This window comes from Osmerus mordax, chromosome 3 (genome assembly GCF_038355195.1).
Source record: "Osmerus mordax isolate fOsmMor3 chromosome 3, fOsmMor3.pri, whole genome shotgun sequence".
Classification (NCBI taxonomy): Eukaryota; Metazoa; Chordata; class Actinopteri; order Osmeriformes; family Osmeridae; genus Osmerus; species Osmerus mordax.
The window spans coordinates 9,977,529-9,999,185 of record NC_090052.1 but is presented as its reverse complement, the minus strand read 5'-3'; the positions used below and the strand labels follow the sequence as shown (position 1 = coordinate 9,999,185).

The 21,657-nt window shown below is 46.9% G+C and overlaps 1 protein-coding gene across 1 annotated transcript in view; it reads right to left on the bottom strand.

The window, feature by feature from the left end:
• Nucleotides 1-4,102: 4,102 nt before the first annotated feature.
• The window catches only part of mosmoa (modulator of smoothened a), a 105,970-nt gene continuing 88,415 nt past the window's right edge, over nt 4,103-21,657 (bottom strand). Inside the window, exon 4 of the transcript XR_010876474.1 lies at nt 4,103-4,260. The gene's annotated coding sequence lies outside the window, so the exon portion shown is untranslated. The remainder of the gene's footprint in view (nt 4,261-21,657) is intronic.

Genomic DNA, 21,657 nt, shown 5'->3' with positions numbered 1-21,657 from the left:
ACGGGGACCAAACCCACATCTACCCTTTGGCTAAGTATCACCTTCTAATTTAACTCAGTTATTGTGCCAGTTTCCCAGTCATAACCCTGTATTAACAATGTGTATGTCACCCATCTCTGTTTGCATCTCTCATAGACCTCGCAGGAAAGTTACATGCCCTCTACTGTCTCCTCAATCTCTAACGGTGATGCTGCCATCTCAACAACTGCTCACACTCCCAAATCAGGGAACTGAGAAGGGAGCACAGGTTTGATTGTCTCTATCAAATGGCACTTTTCACCACCTACACTTCCCTATCTCAATGTATCATTATTAAAATGCCATGCTGTCACCATTATTCATCCTCCAAAATGGCAAACACATTAACTCATATTTCCCTTCCCAAGTCTTCCAGTCAAGTATACTGATCATCTTTAAAATACCTTCTCTCTGCCATCAAGACAGTATGTGTGCCAAGCTACCTCAAAGATCACCTTTTTATTTAGGTACATGTCTCATTTCCAATGGTTAGGGTAGTGTTCTAACGTTTCCAATAAGCAAATAAAATGCCAATTTATAAATTAAAGGCCTAATTTACTCAAGCCAAATATTGTTGCAATGCTAGATTTTAGTTTGGACACACTAGTTTCCAGCTTGTGCATGGATGTGTATTGGGGCGTTGAGTGCCAGACAAATGGCATTTAGAGAAGGGGGTAGGGGTCTTGGCTTTGCCACTTGCGGCCATGGAGACCTCAGGATTGGCTAGAACTCTTTTGGTTCATTAATTCAGAATACACCTTTCGCGAGTCTCGAAAAACGTTCACATACCTGAGTAGAGTACTTGGAATACCTGCGCATTGACATTTATAGAACAAACTGTTAAATCGGATATATTACGGTAAGCTTAAAACATTGTTTAATATAATTTTCATTAAATGTGTTTAACAAATCTCGAGACATGGACTTGAACACACGCGAGCAGGGTTTGTTTAGTATTGAGATTATAGGCCTATCCTTATCTTCTGTAGTTCACGATATAACGATGACACCACAACATGACTACACTGGAAAAATGTCGGAGGAATTGCGCAGCGACATCAGCAAAATGTATATACCGTATTTCTTCGAATAAAGGCCGCCCTCGAATAAACGCCGCCCTCGAATAAACGCTGCACCAAAAATTTACGTTGTGTAATAAACGCCGCCCTCGAATAAACGCTGCACCAAAAAAATCTAAAAAAGGGTTACTTAATTGGTTAAATTCAACCCCAGTATTTATTACACATGTATACCTTTCTGCACAGCTTTCTGTTTGAAAGCTAACGTGTATGAATGTTTAGGCATGCTGCTTCAGATTTCTACACAATGTAGAACACTTGTATTTGAGACAGTTGTATCACCAACGCACACCTAATTGATAGCCAATGAGAAAGGGAGTTGCCGCACTCATAGACAAACAAAGAATAGACAAGGAGGTCAGCGGTAGTAGTCTAAATAAAACCTGCGATTTTAGCTGCATGATTCATTTGTCACAATGCCAGCAACGAAGTTGTCTATGGCTGCACTGCAGCTACAATTCACAAAATCTCTTACTAATTAAACGCCGCCCTCGAATAAACGCCGCCCTCAAATAAACGGCGCTTCAAAAATGAACGTGATTTAATAAACGCTGCAGCGTTTATTCTAAGAAATACGGTATCTGTTAAAACGAAAATACACGTTTAAGATGTGTTTTTCTGCCGCTTATACTAGTTTTAAATACCCATTTATGCATTTGATACTAACCTTGGTTTGCAATAGCCTATACGTCTGGTTCAGAAGTTTCGACTTGTTAAGTGCAAAATGTTGAATGTAATGTAGGCCATATAAATGATTGTAGCCTATTATTCTTTAACATAATTGAATAGCTAATGCACTACTCCTTATTGTCCTCACAATATGATTGCCTATAGCATCTGTCCACAACTTAACTAAGTTATAGCCCTAAACGATTCCATGTCATTGTCTCCCAGAAGCCCACAACTTGTTCACAGTAGACATTGAAAAGATTTGTCTTAGTAGGCTAATTAACAACAACTTTCCTTTCTCCTCTCAGGAACTTGGGACTCAGTGCGAATGTGTTTTGTTTGGCTCAAGTGGTCTGCGATGGGATGGCTTTCTCCCACTTTTCTTCTCTCAGCTGTCCACTCAGGCTGCACCTGACATACTTGTAGTTCATGGTGGTGGTAATAACTTGGGGAAACCGAAAAGTATTGAGCTTGTAAGAAGGACTTACAACAGCTGCACACAGACTTACCGTTGATGAAGATAGTGTACTCCAGCATTGTCCAAAGGATCAACTGGAGGCACCCGTCAAACCGCGCAAAAGTGAACAAAGCACGAATCTGGGTTAATAGTGTCATGACTTCCTTTGTTAGTGCAATCATCAGACATAAACAGATCAAATTCAATAGGCCAGCCCAGTTTCTGAGAGATGGAGTACATTTAAGCCGGCAAGGAAATTATATATTTTAAAATAATATTAGTCTTACCATCAGAAGCTTTTGTAGACGTAGGCTACAAACACGCATTATTCTTTTTTTAATTTTTATTGTGTCATTAAGCCAGACTGCTTTTGTGGGAGAACGAAGGTCCATTGTGAGTGACGTTCTATGTTTCACCCCCCACTTATATCTGATGGAAACGTCTTGTATATATTTCTGTTAATATGCTCCTTTCAGAGCAAATGTCCAATAAAATATATTTTAGACACACTTCTCGAGCTTTAATTTATTACATTTTTACCAAGTCTTGTTAGATAAATTAAAAGTTTGGTTTTGTAGGTTGAACATAGAAAACACAGGCCACATTTCTACACTGATGTTAAATGGAAGGCAGTATGAAGACATTTCGTTTGAATAGAAAGTTGACAGTAGGCTATGGTAAATCTGCATTATGGAAGATTTCTGTTACCAAAATAACTATTAAGCTTTCTTTGCAGGACGAGAACAATGACGGAGCCAGGTATTCAAGTTAACAGTTTATTTAATCCGATACAATGCATTTGGAATCATACTCAAAACACGAAGAAAAACAACATATGTGTTGATTTCCATCTAGAATAGCCCTATGTTAAGCCCTATATTACAAAACAAAACAAGTGAAAGGAATTCTATACAGTGATAGCATTGATTTTCGTAAAGTTGGCATCATTTAGCCTATCTGATTCTTAATCGGACATTTATCCCCCTCTGTAAGTTTTCTGACTCTACTGCAATGCCTTAGCTCAGACGCCTGGGACGAGATGTCGCAAAGTATGACGTGTACAGCTAGTTGCAAGCGTGCACGAGTTTCGGAGCTAGGAACACGCTTCTGCGCAAGACCGGGCGAGTCACTCTGGAAAAATGGCGTGGTTCATTTCGTGCTCTCGCTTGCCTCACTGCGCCACTGAGCACTTTTCATAGAAATGAATGGGGATGCCATCTTGGAAGACAAAAGTAGCTGTGTCTACTAATATACAAGTCTATGCCTTCAAACCTACGTAGCGTTCAGAACTCCACTTTGCCACTAAGAGCAGCAAAGCAAAGTATGACGTGTACAGCTAGTTGCAAGCGTGCACGAGTTTTGGAGCTAGGAACACGCTTCTGCGCAAGACCGAACGCAGAAGCGAAGATCTTTGCCACTAAGAGCAGCAAAGATCAATATCATGCCTTCTGTAAGCTCTGTCGCATTGATATATACGTGAGTAGTAGGGGGAAAGGGGCTTTAGAGCGGCATGCCTGACCTACGCAACGGCACAAGGATAATGCCAGTTCTACCGGGCACTCTTCATTAACATCATTTTTTGCTTCGAACACAACAACAGCGGATGATAAAACAACCTCTGCTGAGCTGACCAAATTATATATTTTTATTTCTATTACAATTGAAATAGTTTGGGGAATGGTACAGTCTTATTTTCTTATTTATCTTTTGACTAAACTTGTCTCACCAAAGACAATAGAAAATCAGTGCACTTGTATTGAAGTATTGTATTTGTATTCAAATTACAAATGTTATTGTCTTAACCCTTGTGCTGCCTTCGGGTCACATGACCCAAAGGTTCATAACAAACCATCGTTGTGTTTACCCAATTTTACCCAATACAAAAACAAATATAAAAATAATTTTCTTTTAACCTTCGCAATGTGGGGGGTCTGAGACAGCCCAACGGTTAAAAGAAAATGCTTCACTTTGTTTTTGTAGGCGGTAAAGTTGTCGCAATACGACGGTGGGTCACAATGACTGATGGGTCAGAATGACCTGAAGATAACACAATGGTTAATTTCATACTAATGCAAACGAAACCCACGCATTTCGACTCATCTGAAATAACACGAGGAATATTCAATCGAAATTAATACCCCTACTAAAAAATAAACAGAAGGATGAAGAGAAAACAAACTGTGGGGACAGTGCTGGTGTCTGCGCAGTGGTACTATGTTACCCAGGAGCCTCAAAGCTCTGCCCCACCTACTAAAGTACCCAGGAGCCTCTCCCCTTCAGCTCCCTCATGTTGCTGGTGTCTGGGCCATGGGGCTGCATACCCAGAAGCCTGTCCCCCAGCACCATGCTCCATAACAACACAACCCCTCTGACATCCACAAGGGGAGAATGCTCAAGTGGAAGTGGTAAACTCAGCGGTTTATAATGCTGCTTATGAATAATGGGTGCTTTCATTTGAAGGACATGTGTCAGCAATAACATCCTGACGATGAACTCAGGAGTTTGAATGTTTAGTGTAAAGTGCTCTGAATCAGGCATGCCATAACTCATAACTGATCTACAGTTAGGTTAGTTCATGAGTAATTAAGTAGGATTTTTGTTGAACCGTCAACTGTGTCCACATTTGCACCATTACCTCAAGCCAATATTATTATGCTGTAGAATGATTGTATCTCAAAACCATCCAGTTACCTAGCTAGCTCATTGTGACTTTTAACCCCAATCTGACCTCCTGAAAGTGACCTTTCTTTCTCACCTGAAGGGATTGACATCTACGGGGCTGTCCCAAAGACTGTTGGTCTCAGTGCCAAAGGACAGCAGGTACAGCTGCCTCTTACAAATGAGCTGCTCCTCAATCAGGGCCTGGCAAGGACAAACACACACACGTATGCACGCACACACACACACAAAGAAATATTGTTCAAGTGTGTTGTTCAAGTGTTTTTCTGTGGAAAAGCATCTAACTCAAGCGCAGTTGTTGAAGATATTGACTATGAAGACAACAGGACACGCACACAGTCACCTACCAGAAGGTTCACCTGTAGATCAGCTAGTCTCTCCTCTGTGCAGTTGGCATCAGAAACATCAACAATGACTCAGACTCTAGACCCTTTTACCAGCCCAAACACCTGGCACACATAATACATTACAGCTGAAGAACCAGTGTAACCTATAGTTGTTTTTTTCCTTTTTTTCTTCTTCATTGTGCTTTTCAAATAAAAGAAAGTAAACATTAGATAAGACACCTGACATGTCGGTCCGTGTACTTTGCGGCCAATGGATTTTTGTTTAGAAATAGGAAAACATAGAACAGGAAAACGAAAATCGAAAAAAACAACCCGTTATCTGATTTTCTTTGATGTGCTTAAACATGGAAATTGGGAATTAAAATAGTGTGTGGAAATCTCCTTTCTCAATTTTGCATAGATTTTAGTGTTGTGACCCGGAAGTTGCTCCTACGAGCTTGACAGTCACATATGAAGCTTGGGCAAGTTCAGTCAGGCAAGACCGATCTCTGCACTCGGGCTTAATCGTAGTGTACACTACTCACTCCCCCCGCTAAGAACGCCCTACCTTCCCCCGTTCCCTGGTCGGGCGGTCACTAGGGTTCAGGTCGATTAGCGCTCCCGCTATCAATTAATGGTGTCACATGATCCGTGCCTTTAAATATGATTCTCTCCCTGTGTAGTTTGCCCATGCTATCAAGTGCGCGATTGCTATTGCTGTGTCGTGTGGCTGGACCTTCCCTTGTCTTGTTTTTTTGGAGGCTATGTCGGATTTCGAGCTGGAGTTGTTCGAGGAGGTCGTCCCGGTTCCGGGTTCCGCCTCCCCCGCTGCTCGACGCAGTTCCCGGCTCGCGGCTCGTCGGGGCTCCGACGGGTCTGCGTTAGAGGCGGATCTGCGCTCCGTGGGTGTCCTTCCAGCGCCCGGGTTGGGGCTTTCCCAGCTCCGCGCCCTGGCCGTCGGGGTGGACTGCGTGTCTCCTTGCCGAGTCCCGTCGCCCGAGGCTCCCCTTGTCTCCTCCGCTGCTCAAGGTCGGAAGCGTACAAGGAAGTCGCGCCGTCCGGAGGTGTTTGATTCGGACGCTGGGCCGTCTACCGGCCCTGCCGTCGCTCCTCTGCCTGTTCCCGTTTACGATCGGCCCGGGGAAGCCCTCTCCTCTACCCTTCTGGTCCTGGCGTCTCCCCTTCAATCCATCGATGCCCGCCTGCGGTCTCTGGAGAACGCCGGGGCTTCCGCTCCCGTGGCTGCGCCGCTCCCAGCCTCGGCGCCCCTCGTGCCCATGGAGGAGCCACTGCACACCCTGGCTTCCGCAGTAGCTGTTCTGTCAGCAGGTAGGCCTTACATCCCTTCGGGGGCTGACATTACCCCCCGCTTAAGATCCCACATCCTGCAAAGCAGGAATATCAATTTGATTCGTCTGATCCTCCCCTCGCCCGAGTGTGACGCGAGTGTCTCCTCCAGCGATCAGTACAGCACGGTGCTCCGTTCTGCTGACCCCAGGTTGGCAAGGGACCTGTCTATCGGGGAGTTTCTGGTAGCTTTCGGGATCTTCCGCGATGTGGTGTGCTCCGTGTTTCCCCTTAGACGGCAGGAACTAGACGGCTACATGGCTCTGATTGGGGACCTGAATCTGTGCTACGGGAGAAACCTGTTCTACCAGTACCACAAAGAGTTTTCGAGCAAGGCTGCTCTCGAACGTGTTGCTGGACTGGTCCGTGCTGGATACCGAGCTGCTGGTTATGCTGGTCGGGGGCTCCCAGGCCGTGTCTTGCGGCACGTGCGGCGGCTTGGGGCATGCTGCTCCTCTCTGTCCACTGGTTCCGTTTCTCCCGGGGGATCCCGGGGCCCAGCATCGCGCTCGCGGGCTTGGTGCTGCCATCGGAAAGGCTAACGTGGACGTTCGTGGCCGCAAGGTGCACGTTGCTTCCAGGAGGGTCATCTGCAATAATTTCAATGAGAGTGTGTGCTCCTACGGCAATTGTAATTTCCTTCATGTTTGCAGCGGCTGTCAGGAAGCCCATCCGTGGTCGGTGTGTCCACGTCGGGGCCGCCCTCAGCGAGGGCGTCGTGGTGGTCCGAACTAACGGCCGAGCACCCTTCCACTCCAATAAATGTGTCTGCACTGGCTTTCGAACTCTCGTCCCATCCCGATTCCGTGTTCGTTGATCATCTACTCACGGGGCTGACTCAAGGATTCAGGGTGGGGGTTTCATGTCCATTGTCGTCTTCACTTGTTTTGAGCAATCTCCAGTCAGCGGTGCGGGAGCCAGCTGTCGTTTCCCAGCTGCTGGCCAGAGAGTGTGGTAAACGCTACGTGATAGGCCCGTTCGACTCGTCCCCTTTTCCACTGTTTCGCAGTAGTCCCCTCGGCGTCGCTACGTGGAAGTATTCCGGTAAGAAACGTCTTATCCTGGACCTGTCTGCTCCGCGCTCCGGTCCGATTCCCGGCATTAACGGGCTTATTCCCCTCGAGCCTTTTTTGCTTCACTATGCCACCGTGGACCACGCCATTAAGCTCATAAAGCTAGCGGGGTCCGGTGCCTGGCTTTCCAAAGCAGACATCACTGACGCGTTCAAGATCGTCCCCGTTCACCTGTCCCAGTGGCACTTGCTCGGGATGAAATGGGATAACCGGTTCTATTTCGCCGTGCGTCTCGCGTTCGGGAGCAGGAGCAGCCCCTCCATTTTCAACCGGGTTTCCGAGGCCCTTTGTTGGATCCTGTTAAACCGGGTCCGGGTCCCCGCGTTGCTCCACCTCTTAGACGATTTTCTCTTGGTAGATCCTCCGTCCGATGCGTCCGGCGCTTCCCTGCTGCTGTTGAAAAATCTGTTCCGCGGACTGGGCGTTCCCCTTTCAGACGAGAAAACTCTCGGGCCGGCCACTCGCCTGGAGTTTCTGGGCATCACGCTGGACACGGTAGAGATGAAGGCTTCCCTGCCGGTTGAGAAGCTCGAGCAAGCTTGCAGCATGGCCCGGTCGCTCGTGGCGTCTTCAGTCATGTCCAAGCGGCAGCTGCTGTCTCTCCTCGGGCACTTCAATTTCGCCATGCGCGTGATTCCCCAGGGCCGCTCGTTCATCTTCCGGTTGCTCGTTCTGGCGTCTTCCGTGTCTGGTTTGCTCGATCCAGTGTGCTTGGACGAAGGTTGCCGGTCCGACTTATCGTTCTGGTTGCAATTGCTCGAGGGTTGGAACGGCGTGTCGTTCTTTTACAACGACGTTGTTCGGTCTTCGGACTCTCTGCGGTTTTTCACCGACGCCGCGCCGTCCGTTGGTTTTGGGGGGTTCTATCAGGAGCAGTGGTTCGCCAGCCCGTGGCCCCATGACTTCGCCGCGCCCGGTGCCTCTTCCACCCTGTACGAAATCTACCCCGTAGTGGTCGCTTGTTACCTGTGGGGCCAGTCGTGGCGTCGTAAGCGCATAGCTGTGTTGTGCGACAATCAGGCTGTGGTGAGCATCATAAATAAGGGGCGCTCTAACTGCCCACGCATAATGTCATTCATGAGACGCATCACTTGGCTCTCCGTTACTCACAATTTCATCCTCACAGCACGTCACGTGCCGGGCCACGATAATGTGATAGCTGATTCCCTGTCCCGTTTCAATTTTCAGGTGTTCAGGGATCTGTGCCCGTACGCCAGCCAGTGGCCCTTGGCCGCCCCCCCCCCTCGCGTCACTGGTCCTAGATTAGAAAAGCACTCCTTGCAGGCATATTTAGAGGTAGCCAAGGGTTATATGAGGAAGGGGTTGGCTGCTTCTACCCTTAGATCGTACGATTTCGCTTGGAGAACGTACGCTATGTTCTGTCTGTCTTTGTCTGTCCCGCTGGTACCCGTGCGTGTTAACGTGGTGTGTGCTTTTGTGTGTCACTGCACTGATGTTCGCCACTTCCAGCCACGCTATATTAAAGGTCTGGTTGCGGGTATTCAATTCAATGCCAGATGCCATGATCCTTCGTTCCCCAGCCTTTTCACTAATCGAGCAGTCAAACTCCTGTTCAAAGGCATAGGCAAAGCTTTCCCCGCTAAGGTGGACGATAGACTCCCATTCACTCTGTCTATTCTGCACACCATGCTCTCAGTGCTCAGACGCGGTTGCTTTTCCCCCTACATCGATTCCCTCTTGGATTGCACGTTTTTAATGGCTTTCTATGGGTTCTTACGGTGCGGGGAATTCACAACTCGGGGAAACGTGTTCAATCCTGCCACTGATGTGTGTTTTTCTGACTTAACGTTTCACCCTGATTTCTTCATTCTGCTTCTCAAACATTCCAAAACCGGAGGCTCTTGCTCAATCATCATTGCTAACACGGGTGGTCCTTTCTGTCCTTTCTTATCCATGCTGAGGTACGTAAAGAGGAGGTGCCCTTCCGATCCACTCTCTCCCCTCTTCTTAACCCCTAGCAATAATCCTATGTCACAATCCTGGTTCATCCACCATCTAGCACAGGTCGTAGCCAAATGCAACCTTCCCCCTGGACGGTATTCAGGCCATTCATTTAGAATAGGCGCTGCAACGTCCGCTGCTTTGCAAGGGGTGTCCACTGCGTCTCTGCAGCAGCTGGGCCGCTGGTCTTCATCAGCGTACTCTTCGTACGTTCGTCCAGATTCTGCTGCCATCATCGAGGCCCAAAGATCGCTACGGCCCTAACGGCTCTCTGTGAGTACTTGCAAACAACTGGTGGTCGGTGTTGTTACTGTGTCTCTCGTTAAACTGTCTCGTGTTTACAGGCTCGATGCTAACGTTGCCTGCGGATACAGCGACTTGATTTCTGTATGCAAACAGAGGGTCCCTGGTTCCTGCCTCTCTTGCTAGCACAAGTCACGAGGGCGTCGGTCCTCCTACCAACAAAGGCTCACGTGCACTCCAGCCGGCAAAGGCTGCTCACACACTCAAGGGTTCGGCCTGGTAGCCTACATAGGGTCATCAGTACGCGGGGACGTCGGTCCTCCAGCCGGCACAGGCTGTTTACATAGACTCAAGGGCGTCAGCCTATAGCACACTTAGACTCACGTACGCGGGGACGCCGGTCCCCCAGCCAGCGCACAGGCTGTCACATAGACTCAAGGGCGTCGGCCCTCTAGCCTACATAGGTCACGTACACGGGGACGCTGTCCTCCAGCCGGCACAGGCTGTTCACATAGACTCAAGGGCGTCGGCCCACTAGCCTACATAGGTCATGTACGCGGGGACGTCGGTCCAGGGCGTCGGCCCTCTAGCCGACCAAAGCCGCAAAGGCTATCACATTCACTCCTGAGGGCGTCGGGCCTCAGCCAGCCTAGGCAAACACCGACAGCATGAGGGGGTCGGCCCTCTAGCACATAACTCATTCATGCACTAGGGCATCGGCCTCTGGCCAGGAGGCTACTGCCTACAATCATTGCTGCTCTTTCCTTTGGGTTCTCGGTATAGGAACATGTCTACGGATCTGTCCGTGCATGGCTTGCCATCTCCTGCGGGTTCCTGCCCGGGTATGTATGCTTTTAGCCTAGGTCCTTCTGTACGCTCTCGTACTGATCACGGTCGCTCCGATCGGTGCGGTGCACCCATGTCGGTCGCTTTCCGTGTTGTGTTTTGTGTTGCTTATTCCCCAGAGGTTCAGGGTTCCTTCCTGTTGGTGAGTATGTTTTCTTTTTGTTCTGGTCTTAACTTCCTACCTGTTTACTTTTGGGGGATTCTTCTTCGGGCGTTGGACAGGCGCCCTTTGATCTATATAATTCCCCGTGGGGTTCAAGCTCCAAACACCATAGTACATTTATTAGTCTGTAATAAACATCTTTCACTCATCCAAGGTCTCTCCTGATTGAAATGAAGCTTGCGCAAGTTCAGTCAGGCAAGACCAATCTCTGCACTCGGGCTTAATCGTAGTGTACACTACTCACTCCCCCCGCTAAGAACGCCCTACCTTCCCCCGTTCCCTGGTCGGGCGATCACTAAGGTTCAGGTCGATTAGCGCTCCCGCTATCAATTAATGGTGTCACATGATCCGTGCCTTTAAATATGATTCTCTCCCTGTGTAGTTTGTCCATGCTATCAAGTGCGCGACCCTCCACCACCCCGTCGCCGCCCGGTTCCGTCTCAGTCTTCGGCTCGATTGGTCGTCGGCTGCCGCCACCGCCACCAGTGTCTGGACTCCGTGGGGGATTCTTCTTCGGGCGTTGGACTGGCGCCCTTTGATCTATATAATTCCCTGTGGGGTTCAAGCTCCAAACACCATAGTACATTTATTAGTCTGTAATAAACATCTGTCACTCATCCAAGGTCTCTCCTGATTGAAATTCAGGATGTCAGCAGAGGGCGCATAGCAGAGCAGATGAACGACTCTCTGTCTTATTTCAAAACAAAAATCCATTGGCCGCAAAGTACACAGACCCATGTCCTGTACCTTCATGCTTCCTTGGTTGAGCCACCTCATCTTACCATGGTACAACTCAATGGCCCTGTAGAAAGTGCACGTATACATGAAAAGGCACACTAAAGTATTTTTCTGACAAGTTCTGTGCATTTAGTACTCACTGGTAGAGTTCAGATTCAAATTCTCTGACCGCATTGTCGCTTTTTTCTAGCTGTCTAGTAAGGCTTCCATCACTTCTAGCTCTGCAACCAAAACACACAGCATAATGTAGGAGACGTAAGATTGTGCAGATATACTTGATGGCACAAAGAGCCACACACACACTTACAGGGTATTGATGGTCCCTTGATAGCGGAGCTGTGAAAGGTAAAGCCCAATGCTCTGGAGACTGTGGGTCTGGAGCCAATCAGAAGAGCTCTTCCACTTGCCCGAGTGACCTTGTGACCTATGTAGTCTTGATGAAACAAAAGTTCTGTACATCTTCAGTCAATTCTCAAAATTTTTAAACGGCACTGGAACTCAGCAGGGTTGATGCAAAGTGTTTTATTGGTTCTCAGGTAACAAAGATTCCCAATAGAACGTGAGCCTGATCCCGAGATCAGACTGAAGTTTTCTCCGGACAATTTAACTTATATAGTCTTCTCCCCATTGTATGTTAATATGGTACGATATGTGTTGGTTTCGTAGACATTAGGTAATCTTACAAAGCGGATCCCTTGACTCAGGGGATTCAAAACAGGTACTTTCCTACATAGACAATTCTTCCAATTAAGCTCTTTCTGACCTTGAACAGCCAGCTGCATTAGGCTTCTGGGCAAAAGGCCACAAATATGTCTCATAAGTCATAGCTGTGCGTCCTGGTCCTTTATGAAAGCATACACATGCTCCTCTCCCCCACTCTTCCTTTAATTATTTAAACCTTATTTTTGGGCTTCATGTCTCCTACTATTGTTTAGGAATAACAATAATCAGCAAACAGCTTTGCATCTGGTTTCCTATAATATAACTTGTAATAATATGGTTTACAATAATATAGCATATACCAAAGAGTGATTACAAATATCTTTAAGTCCATAATCATTAACCATCTTCATAATTACAACAGTATTGATGTTTTTTTCCACAACATTCCCCCCTGTGGGACTTACAAAGTCCCATCACAACGCCTACTGGAAACACTGCTGTAATTATTCAACAGAAACAATACTGGAAGAACATAAGTTCTGATAGACTACAAAAACTTTCAAAACCACCTTAGGCAACAAAATCATACACTTCCCAAATATGCATTGTGACAGTAGAACCATCAAAAATACAGAACAGGGTATTATTAATTTCAATCTTATACATAAACGTCATCATGTGCGAAGCCAAACTGTGGTGGCCTGGTGGACTTTCCTACTTTCCAAAACTCGATTAAGCTATCAGCTTATTGCAACGCATAGCGGGGTGTTAAGTAAAAGGGTTTGTGGTAATTAGAAACTTCTCGTAGCCCCAGTGACACACACAGCGCGAGTCATCAGGGTTAACTATGCTCATAATGCGACATGAACACCTGTTCCTATCACTACCTAAGTATATAAGACAAACCGAATCATCGCTAGCTGTCATACTGTACATTCCTGCTCCTCCACCATCCACACTGAGAAGCTTAGCACTGAGGTCATAATACTCATATTAAAATTGGTCCGTTTCATTAGCATAAGTGTTACGTTCCATTATGACTGCAGATATCTCTCACACAAGGTCTGTTGGTCATATGATGGGCTAGTAAGCAACAGGGTCATGCATCATTACTGTACCCTGCAGAAGTAAGTTGCAGTTAACAATAACATAACCCATGCCACATAACCCTGCATCCCTGTGCTGAGGGCCTAAACTTTAAGGGCATCTCTGAACAGTATACAAGACAAACAAAACAAACAATGACATCAATACATAAATGCTGCAATGACAGCAAAACAAAAAAGGGGAACAGGAACATGGAGAAGGCATACATTTGAATTTGAATGAATTGAGACAGTGAGGTAGTGCTCCATGCAATACATAAGTGGTGTGTTACTGTGAAACTTTGTGACTTATACTAAATGGTTATGGGATGGAGAACGAGTACAACTACTTTAAGGTGTAATAATCTTGTAATGGCGGGCTCAGTGGGTACATGCGTTGATAGTTTCCCCAATGCCGCTGCAAGCCGTCCATCGTCATCTTCAGCCTCTCATTCTCGCGAGTCAGCACCTGGTTCCGGTGCTGAAATGCCATCACCTCATCTCTCTGACGCTTTTTCTTGTAGCGACGCCTCAACTGTTGAAGTGCCCGTCCTCTCCTTCTTGCAATATTGAAATGTTGCTCGTCTCTGGAGGCTCTTAAACTTAGCCAGTGACACGTCTACAATCCGCCGTGTGGTCTCAGCGGTCCAGGGTCCGGTGAGCAGCTTGTCAGCTTGTCGTGTCTTCATCCGTGTCTCCATCTGGGATTCTCTTCCCGTTGGATCCTCTGCTTCAACTTCCATGCTCTGGACTCCTGGAGGTGGTGGTTGGTCATTGGATCGTAGCCTGGTGGTTCCTGGGTCATCGAGCCGCTGGATCCAGTGTGATGGTCCTGGTGAACTGAAAGGTGGTGGCCACATGGGCGTGTCCTGTAACAATACAGCAGTAGCATATCCAGTGTTCCGCCACATACAGGTGAAATGGTTTTGAGTAGTCGGGATTGCCAAGGGCGGGGGCGGACTGCATGTCACTCTTAAGAGCCAAAAAAGCTCCCTCCGCCTCGTCGGTCCACTGCAATATAGCAGTATTACTATTCTGCCCTGCAGCCCTAATAAGGGCACGCAAAGGTGCAGTTTTGAGGGCATAATCACAAATCCATGGTCTGCTGTATCCCGCCATTCCCAACAGGGTAAGCATTTGCCCTACCGTCTGAGGCTTCGGAGCTTTGGCTACCACCTCAATCTGTGACAGAGCTATCTGTCTCTTATCTCCACTAAGCCGCCTGCCCAGATAATCGACTGTCGTCTGACAAAACTGCAACTTACTTTTACTGACCTTATGACCTCCCTCTGCCAGCTGTTTTAACACTGTGACAGAGTCTCTCTCGCACTGCTCCTTTGAACAGCTGCATACCAGGATATCATCTACATACTGAAGTACGGTACTATCAACCTGAAGATTCTGCAGGTCCTGGGCCAACACTCGATTAAACACAGCTGGGCTGTCCAAATATCCCTGGGGCAAGCGAATGTATGTCATTTGCTTGCCTCCATAGGTGAAAGCGAACAGGTATCTAGAGTCTGGATCTATGGGAATCGAGAAGAACGCAGAGCACAGATCAATGACGGTGTACCATTTAGTACCCGGTGGAATGTTAGAGAGTAGTGTATGTGGATCTGGAACAATCGCCTTTGGAGTGTCTACAATGGAGTTAATAGCACGCAGATCATGAACCAATCGATAATCATTTGAGTGTGGCTTTTTTATTGGAAAGATGGGTGTATTACAGGAGCTTTTAGTTTCTATAAGGACTCCTGCGTCCACTAGGCCCTTAATGGTCGGCCTAATCCCGTCTATGGCGTGTTGTCGGAGTGGATATTGTCTCTGGTAGGGCAATCTTACTCCCTTCTTTACGTTTATGTGTATGGGCACTGCTGACTTTATGTAACCTACATCTGTTTTATGTTTTGACCATAATGTTGGAGGTACCTGTCCTAACAAATCCTCATGTTCTGAAAGTAAGCATTGTTTGGTTGGTGGTTGTACATTTAATATCACTGTCTCTGCTATCCCTACGTTGTAATTTTTTGCTGAAATCCTATAAAAGCGTGCGTCAGGGGATATGTGTATGTACTTATTGTTTGTGGGCCTCCAGTCTAACACCTGTAAAGCTGCTTTTATCATTGGTCCTAACTCTCTAGATCTATGTCCGTTGGCGGTCATTAGTGTGATGTGGGGCGCAGAATCTTGTATCTGATACCATTCTAGTAACTCTGGCGGGAGTGTTACAGCTGCGGCAGCTCCTTCGGGGCCTACAAATATATCCTGACTGATGATAGAATGCAGTTTTTTATTGATCAGTTCCTCCCAGCAGTTAGCATAGTCTGTTTGGTCTTGATGTTCGTCATAGAGGAGAGTGCAGTGGAGCGGCATTTGTTGTGGTCTTGGTTTCCCTACTAGTGCTTGGATCCATGGCTCCCATTCTTCCCATGACTGGATCAGTGAAGATTCTTGAGGGGCCAACTGTAGCCAGTACGCTAGTGGTGGTGTCTGGCTGTGGGTATCTTGTGATGTTACATTCATTAGGGGACTTAAGGCATGCTGCAGGTCCTTTTCAACCGTCAGTGGCATCATCTGGTCTGCTGAGGGATCTTCTTGGAACTCCACTTGCAGGCCGCTTTGGGTGCACACGATATTGGCTTTTAATATGCAGAGAATGTCTCTCCCCAATAGATTGATGGGAGTATGCGCTGAGTACAGTAGAGGCGCTACTATAGTTTTTCCTTCAATTTGCATTGTGAGTGGCTCCGTAAGTGGTATCACTTGTGTTTTCCCAGAAAAGCCTACAGTTCGGATGGATGAATTTGAGAGGGGAGATTGAAGCCATTTTTTCCAATGCATGAGTACGTCGCTCCTGTGTCCACCATGAAGGCATGTTCTCGTCCTTGCACTGTAACTGGTATGGTGGGTTCTTCTCGTGGTTGTAATGAGATGACTGGCGACATTTTTTACCCCTCAGGCTTCTCTGGGCACCTCTATTGCCAGTCTGCCGCAGGCCCCACAGGTGGGTTTGTTGGACAGTCTTGATGGTAATGTCCTTGTTGTCCACATCCCCAGCACTTCCGTGCATTTTGTGGCTGATTGTTCGTCAGATTGGGGTTGGACTGTGTTTGTCCATCTTGCTGTGGGGGTTGGCCTCGTCCTCCTCCCCCACGGGGTTTCCCACCACGTTGCGAAGGTCCTCCCTTTCCCCTCCAGGGTTGATCTGAGGAGCCAATGTGCACATGAATTGACGGCAGGGTGAGAGTTGGGGGGAGAACTGGTGCTGCCTGCACTGGTCCTGGTGGAGCAGGAGACTGGGGTGATGGCTGGAACATTACTGGGGCCTGGGGTGTCGGTTTCTCAGGAACCAGGGCCTGTGCTGTTATCACTGGGGCTTGTGTCTTGACCTTGTCTTTCTTTTGCTTACACAGTTCTCCCAGCTGTAGTTGTGTTAGCTTGTTGACAAGTTGTTTGTTCAGTTCCTCTGCCTCCCGTTTTTCTTTTCTGCAGTTATCAACATGGTGGACTATGTGTTCTGAGAACAACGGCCAGTCCATTTTCATCAGGCCCACCACACCGTCCAGACGCTTTTGCACGTCTTGTGGCATTGCCTTCTTTGCCATCAGCATAAACAGTCTCTGTGTCGTGTTGTTGGTGTTCCAGGCAGCCCCAGTCTCGTCTCTCCATCTGCGTTGGAAAACATGCAGGAACTTTGATGGGCATTCGTCGTCTTTCAGTATTTCGCCATCCAGCTTGGAGGGATCCATCTTCTCTGGGTAGTGTTTCCTTAGCTCTGCCCACACTTGATTGCGGTGACCTCCGAACCCTACGCCGTCCGCTTGGTTTCCGGTCACCACTCTTGGCAGTTGTGCATTTTGGAAAATTTCTTCCGTTATCTGTTTTCCGGCCATGTGCATCAGCAGAGCCTTTATATCTCCCAGAGCCAATGTCACCCCTGCTGTGCTCTCTTCCAATGATGTTATCCATTTGTTAGCTCCATCAGTGAGTGTAGGCAGTCTCCCTGCCAGGCCTATCATGTCCATGAATGACCATGGTACGTACAAGGGATGTTGTCCAGCTCCTTTCACCACCAGGGGGCATTGCTGGGATAGATCGTCTGGATCCTCTGTTGTCCTCCCATCTAGGTGGTCAGTTAGGCTGGATCTTCTCCCAAGTCTTCCTCCGTCTCTTACCCACTGTTGTGGTTGTTCTTGGTGTGTGTGTCGCCTGCGTCGTTGTCCTTCGTCCGGAGCCCTCTCCATTTCCGCAGCCTGCTGTTGTCTAGCTTCAGTTCTTCCATGTTGCGGAGTGATGAGGCCTTCCAGACTTAGGTGCAGGGCCCTCCTGTCGCTGAGCTGATGCCATGAGCTGTGGGGATCCTCGTTCGATCTGACTTCAGGTGTTGACTTAGGTGTGGACCTCATAACATCGGGAAGTTGTATTTTTGTTGTTAGATTGTGTATTTCACTCTCCATCTTGCTTATTTTTTCTTTCCAGTCTTCACATTTCTGATTGAGGTTGTCCCACTCTTTGTGCTCGCTGCTTCTTTGTTTGGGGCGTGCCCCTGATGAGTGATGAGTTGCTTGTGGAGATGCTGTGTTGGTGTCCTCACACTCTTTTTGTTGGATTTCTCGACGGTCATAATGTCTTAACCTTCTCAGTTCATCTTCGATGGAATCTTTTCTTATTACTTCTTCCAGGTAATTCAGTCTGTCCACCAGGTGCGCCACGTCTGCCTTTGCTGCAGTTTTCTCTTGGTACTCCAGTCTGTCTCGAATGTCTTGTGACTGTTCACTGCGGCATGCCGACATCCTGTCCTCTTGCTCCATGCCAGCCTTGTCCGACTTCCTCCTGCTTGGTATCATCGCTTCTCTGGGCCCGGTGTGGATTTCTGGTAATTCTGATAATTCTGATATTGTGTCCAGAGTGAAAGTAAAATCTCCATGTAGTTGTCCAGACCTCTTTCCTCCCTCGGGGCCTGTGTTCAGGACTGGATACAGTCCTGTTCTGAATGGATTCTTACTGTCCAAATATGGGGGTGGCTCAGGGGGCCACACTGGTGCCGTGGGGCTCTGTTCCGGTACTCCCTCTGTTCCTGCCACTGTTAGATAGGCTTTTTTCTCTGTTTTCTCTTGTATTTTCCTCGCTCTTTTAGTCATCTGGCGTCTACATCCGTCTCTCCTAAACCAATTCAACACTTCTCATTCCCTTGTTTTCTTGCCTAATCTCTTGTCACTGTGGTCTTCAGATTTATGATGTTTGATGTTGACCTCCATTTCCTCACAACATGCAAGATCAAAGGATCCTTCTTTCGGCCACAGTGAATTGCGTGCATGCCATCTTTTCATAAAATGTTGAATTGCCTTTTTGTCCTCTGGGTGGCGTTGTATTATTACCTCCATTGGAACCACCTGGCTGTCCATAGCTCCTCCCCTGTTTTTCCCTTGAATGATCCCCATGCAAGTTTGTTGTATTCTGCTGGCCAAGGACCTGGGAGGCTCCAGTTGGCAGTCCGTCTCCCCAACTTTCTTGATCTTTACCAAATAGCTCATTTACTGTCTCAGCTAGCTCCCTGGAGCTAGGATGGTTTCCACACCAGTCTCTTTATCTATCGCTTAGGGAGGTCTGGTAGTACAATCCTACCACCCTATCCTTACTTAGCCCACTGGGAACAACGGTAATACTGAGTGAAGGATATGTGACTGGCTTGTCCCACACTACTAGTGTGTGCCCTACTGGCACTTTTAAACGGAAGTCACTTGGATAGTGGCTACTGTGGTCTGCTCCAACCTGGGACAGACCTGTAGAGTTAGTCAATTGTGTTACTGTTATGACACGTCAGGGAAAAATTCTCTTCTAGGGCAGAATTTGTTACTAGGCAATCTGCCAAGTTTTTAAGTTTAACAGCTGAGCGTTCTGTCAATTCTCAGCTTTTCCAAATGTGTGTTATTTTTTATTTTAGTGTTATTTTTATTATTATTATTATCAAAAATACTACTGTGTCTGTATGCATTAATCAAAGTAGAATAAGTAAGAAGTAGTATTTTATATCACTGTTATCAGTATGCCAATTTTTTTAATGTCACACCGTATTCAAAACTGGAATTCTAGGATCCTTAAAGTGTTCGACAATAACTTTACTTGTTCATTCAGTTCCGTGTGTACTTTACTATAATCACAGTCCCCTGATACTTCCGATTGCTGTCAGTATTACACACAATCTCTAGTGCCTTTCATCCTGTCTGACTATGGAGCCGCTTCCTGCTTCTTACACACACAACATTGCTCCTAGTTGTGAAAGCAGTCGTTCTCTTATCTTTTACAGGTGGCGCTACTCCCCGCCAAGCCTGTGTCTATCGTTCGGTAACTTCAAACACAACTCAGCGAGTAACAACAAGGAATAGCGAGTCACAGAGAAAGGGTGCGAAAGTGTATGACAGGGATCGAGAATGAATGTTTGTGTGTGTGCGTGAATGAGAGTGAGTGTTTGTGGAAGTATGTGTACGTGAGTGTGTGTGTGTGTGTGTGTTTGAAAGTGTTTGTGGATATATGTGTGTGTGTGTGTATGTGTGTGTGTAACTGGGAACGAGTGTGTGTGTGTGCGTGTGTGTGTGTGACTGAGAATGAGTGGGTGTATGTGTGTGTGTTTGTGAATGTATGTGTGTGCGTGAATGAGAGTGAGTGTTTATGGAAGTATGTGTACGTGAGATGGACGTTAGTTTAAATATGTGTAAGAGTGTTTGTGGACGTGTGTGTACATGAGTGTGTAACTGGGATGTGTACGTGAGATGGACGTTAGTTTAAATATGTGTAAGAGTGTTTGTGGACGTGTGTGTACGTGAGTGTGTAACTGGGAATGAGTGGGTGGGTGTGTGTGTGTGTGAAAGTGTTTGTGGATATATGCGTGTGTGCGTGTGTGTGTGTGACTGGGAATGTGTGTGTGTGACTGGGAATGATTGTGTGTGTGTTTTTGTGTGTGTGAGAGAAGAAGAGAGAGAGATAGAGACAGGGTGGGGGGTTTTGAAACGGGGAGAAAAGACAAAGAGTGAGAGGATGTGAATGTGTGTGTGTTTTCAGTGGTTATGCGTGTGTGTGTGATGAGAATGTGCGTGTGTGTGTGAGTGCGATGCGTGTTTTGTGTATGTATGTATGTGTGAGTATATGGAACTGGGAGTGAGTGTGTGTGTGTGTGAGGGAGTGAAAATGAGACAGACAGAATGTGAGTGTACGTGTTCGAGGGGGAGAGACAGGATGTGTGTGTGTGTGTGTGTGTCTGAGAGGGAGAGAGAAAAAGAGTCTATGAGTCTATGATCCGCTGATGCTTCTGAATATCACAATTTTTCCTAATCACTTATAACTGTTTCTAACCATCCACAAATATCAATGATTCAGGGATATGTTCAACCAACAACTTTGCATGTCTCACAACTTAGGATCCAAGAAAATCATGTAACATTGGAGTTGAGCTTGCCATCGTCTTACAAAACTGTTTTTTTTTTATTATCTTTATCTATAACTATGTGGTTTTCTGTCTGGGGCAGAATAAGTGTGGCTATTTACTTATATATTTTTCGGGCCTCTTTCCATAACAACCCCACTTTATTCCTGGTTGGAGTGCCCAGGTTATTAGTGGTTCATTTCTCTGTCAAGCCTTACGGGCTCACAGAGATATACAGGCTTTTTCTTTTTTTTTTTTTTTTATCACCCGCTGCCTAAACGACAACCAGACTGCGCTTGTCTCTGCCGGCCACGTCTATCACGTTTTAGGTGAAGGCGCGGAGTTCCAGGAGCAATACGCAGGTCTGGCTATCGCCCAGCCCAGCAGACAATTTGAAGCCTCTTGTCTTTCCTTACATTTAATGTTAATGTTCCTGGTGCATGTGCAGACTTCGCTGTGTGTGTTTTTCTCTATTTACAGTAAATTACAGTCCTTTATATGTCTAATATCTACTCATTCTGATACAAAAGCCTATTCACAAGCATTAAGTTCTGGCCAATGATGTTATCTATCGCTATTCCAGCGACGCGCGCAAATGTTATCTTATTTGACAAAGTACTTTAACTCTCTTTCAACCAAGAGAATCTGCCGGCTTATAGAGCTAAACTCGCTCTGGAAGGGCATCAACCTGCCCTTTGCTGCCTGTCGAGGACCCCACGACACGCGCAATATCAGATGTCTTCCTTTGATAAACTGTCTCAGGAGACCATCTATACCATGTCTTCCTTTGATAAACTGTCTCAGGAGACCATCTATACCATGTATAATTTCACACATTCAAATACACGACACACCCGATATTAGATGTCTTCCTTTGATAAACTGTCTC